The sequence below is a fragment of the Seriola lalandi genome, unplaced genomic scaffold (genome assembly GCF_002814215.2).
Source record: "Seriola lalandi dorsalis isolate HSWRI2012SDOR001 ecotype SW California unplaced genomic scaffold, Sedor1 jcf7180001963393, whole genome shotgun sequence".
Taxonomy (NCBI): Eukaryota; Metazoa; Chordata; class Actinopteri; order Carangiformes; family Carangidae; genus Seriola; species Seriola lalandi.
The window spans coordinates 1-3,606 of record NW_019434061.1 but is presented as its reverse complement, the minus strand read 5'-3'; the positions used below and the strand labels follow the sequence as shown (position 1 = coordinate 3,606).

The window sequence follows — 3,606 nt, the reverse complement described above, 5'->3', positions numbered from 1 at the left end:
TTGGTACATTTTAAATTAAATTAATTCCAATTAATTGCCAAGCTGTCTTAGCCTAGAGTCATGCACAGTAGATCCGCCAACATGCAAATCTGTGCAATTTGTGCAAAGGGGAGCATACATTTCAACATGCTGTATATGAAGAATAAAGTCTTCAGGCATAATTTGATCATTTTACTTGGGTTGAAGCAGTTCTTTCAAGGAAATCCCACCATAAATCATTAACTGGGTTTAAAACAATAAACTCTGAAGTTTGCATTTTGCATTTACTTCCAGTTAACGTTCAAGAGATCATTAAACATTTATTAGGAAATAAAAGACCAATAAAATAAAGCATTACCAATTCATTGCAGGTCCACAAACAGCGTGTGGGTACAACAATGTGGAGCCACCAAGGGACGTTTATGCCCCAACCACACAGAGGCAGAGCTCTATGGGGGTCAGAGTACATCAACAAAGGTATTTTATAATATATTTAAACATGATTCCTCATATAATTAAAACATATTTCCCCAAGGGTGACTTACTATAAATTAATAATTTTATGCTTTCTACTTTTCTCTAAGGGGACTCGTCACCTGTGGTCAGTGCCTGTGCTGTCTTTCCAGGACATCACCTATCACTTCCGTGTCTCCCAGTCCGTGAGTAAACCTGGCAGAATATGCAGAATGTGGATATACATGGTTTCTCTGTGTCCTGGGATTCATATATTGTAGTGCTTAGTTTGAGAAAAAAGACATTGGATGGAACTGGTTAATGATTGTCATCTCCACATGTGTTTCATTGACAGAGTGAAGTGAGTTGTGCCACTGAAGGAGAAACCTCATCATACTCTGACTACCATTTTCTCATTCAAAGCAGCTGTGTGTGAGGAGGAAGACGATGTGTCCCAGGTGCCTTTAAATACGCCACATTTCTCCTTTGTGGTTCCATTTATACGCTGTTGTGATGGGAAAGGGTTTTGTCTCATTCTTGTACATTGTTTTTAAAGAGATTTAATACAGAACAAACTATATACCACTGTCCCCACTGTAATCCCCTCCATATGTATATGCATTAAGACATCTCTTTTTGCTGTGATCACTGGAGTTTCAAACACTGTTTAAGTTTCTTTTTTTATTTCTGTCACTGAAAATGTTTTAGATCGTTGTAATTGACGACTGTGTTGTGTCACTGTTAACTGCTATTGTGAAAGTAACGCCCATGAGTTTATAGCTCACTTTATTACTGATCACTATGTCTTCCATACTTAATATAAGCCATAATTACTTTTTTAGCAGAATTCATGTTTCTAAATCAAGTCCAGGCTAAGATACTGTAGATGACACCGCACACATTTTTTGTTTCATTTTGTAATACTATGAGTCTATATGTACACTGAAACCAGTGTCAACTGAAAACAAAAACACTTTTCAATAGTTTTATACACTGGAGCGAAGATCATTGGCTTCTGCTGAAGGCCTCAGTGAATGGTTGCAACTCACATCGAAAATATACCTCAGTAGTGTACACTGGCAAATCTTGGGTCTCTACAGTGGAGCTTTGTGTTTGAGACTGCTGCAGTCTGCCAGACTGTCTGCTGTCTCCTCATGCAGCATCTGACTCAACACTGTACAGAGAGGAAAATACTGTGCAGTATTTCTATCTCGATTGTGACATTGAATGAAATATCAAATTGTTTTATAAAATGTTCATGCAAATGCATCAAACTAAAAAAGAAAATCCTCATGACCACTCCTTAAATGAAGGTGTCCATATCAGCAGATTCACTGGATAACGTGATAAGACTGGATGAGTAAACAAATCACTGGAAATCAAAGTGTAGAAACACTGACAGCTCTTAGCATCTGATAATGGACATGCAACAAGTCCAACACTGACAATATTTCAAGAAACACTGGAATGGCTTACACTGTATTTTGCTAACTGGACAGAATGCTGGTAAGGCAATAGATGGCATATATCATTTCAGGTGCACGCCCAATCATTTCTCTAAAATGATACATCTCAGCTCACAGGTAAACACAATGTAATTGCATTTATATACGCACACTGCAGAGATAAAATTGGATATTATACACTGGACATTTTCATATATTTCTCTGGATGTTTTTGAATACTTTTCCTGTGCCTATACAATTAAGAGTATGCAGTGATAACTCTTTTGATATAACTGAATTGTATAATGTTTTCCTTTCTGTTATTATTTCTTGTTTTAAAAGCATTCCTCACATACTTACACCACCATGCTTTTGTTGCTTTTGTCAAAATTAGTTTTTAAATACATATTCCATATGTGTCTGTATTCAGAACAAAAAAACACAATAGTGTATCTCAAATGTAAAATCAATATTATAAGGAATATAGGAAAAACAGCCATCTGACAAAAGTTTATGGAATTTATCATAATATGAAGACACTGTGTAATGTTTTTAGTATAATTATTATTACTTAAGTGGGTATAGTGTTGTATTTTAGCTTATTTATAAAGCACCAGCTAGCATAATGAAACCACTGTAGCACTTTTTGCACTGTATATATGAACTGCTCACTGCTCTATCCAGTGCACCAGACTGGTTTCAAATACTCTGGTAGAACTGCATTACATGTAACTGTATAGCTTCATTTTGTTACTACCACTGCTCCTTTTTATCCGATGTGTTTTATCAAATTGTTTTTATAGTTGATATTTTTTGGTTGTTGTATTGTCAATAATATATTAACTTTTAGCTATTGGAGCCCAGAAACGATTGATAAGCATGAAAACACACACAAATACATTTCTAATTTTAGCACTGTTTGTTAAGAGAAAATGCCATAACATTGCAACTTGTTGCATACTTTAATATCACTACTTTTTACTTTTTAGCTCATTTTATCATTACATTTTCAATGCCTTTTGTCAAAATTATGCTGTAATACTATGAATGCATGCAGTAAATAAATTTGTGATTGAATTTTGTGTCCTGTTTGATTGTCCAACTGCTCTGAGCTGAAAAGTGGTTAGTTGCTCATTCCGTCCATTAGATGGCAGCCAAAGATTCATTGACAACACCAAAGAAAGTACAGATGCCCAGAATTTGGCCTGTTAGGTTATAAAAAAAGTTCACCACCACCAAACAGTAAGCTTTAACAAGCAAGTGATTATGGCCTGGCATGTGGAGATTTTAGACATACGTAGTGTAAAGTCTATGAGTTAGAACATTTCCAGTCCAGAATAAAGAGTCCAGTGGTAGAATTTAACATTTCTCTACTGTGAGGACTAGCTGTGTTCTCCATGTAATTATTCTGATAATTAACTAAGATAGGATAACTAAGATAACTAATAACAAAACAAGACATTCCAAGGTGTCACTATGGGCTCTGGATAAGTATTAATTGTGAATTGTGAGTTTCCCCACTATTTACAAGAACAATCAAAAAAAAAAAAAAAATTTAAAAAATAATCATTAGTTGCCTCTTTACATAAAATGAATAAAAATTAGCTCCACCTTGACCAGCTGCTTACACATGAATGCATCATGCATTGAGTAAGTTACTTCTACTTGACTACTTTAAGTACATTTCCCCAGATATACTTACATACTTTTAATAAGTAATATATTTTGA

General features: G+C 34.9%; 1 long non-coding RNA gene across 1 annotated transcript; it reads left to right on the top strand.

Moving 5' to 3' along the window:
• The first annotated feature begins 321 nt into the window (after positions 1 to 321).
• On the top strand, positions 322 to 2,954 carry LOC111646565 (uncharacterized). The gene is made up of 3 exons (XR_002759967.2): positions 322 to 456; positions 564 to 638; positions 788 to 2,954. It is a non-coding gene; the product is annotated as an uncharacterized LOC111646565 (long non-coding RNA).
• The last annotated feature ends 652 nt before the right edge of the window (positions 2,955 to 3,606 follow it).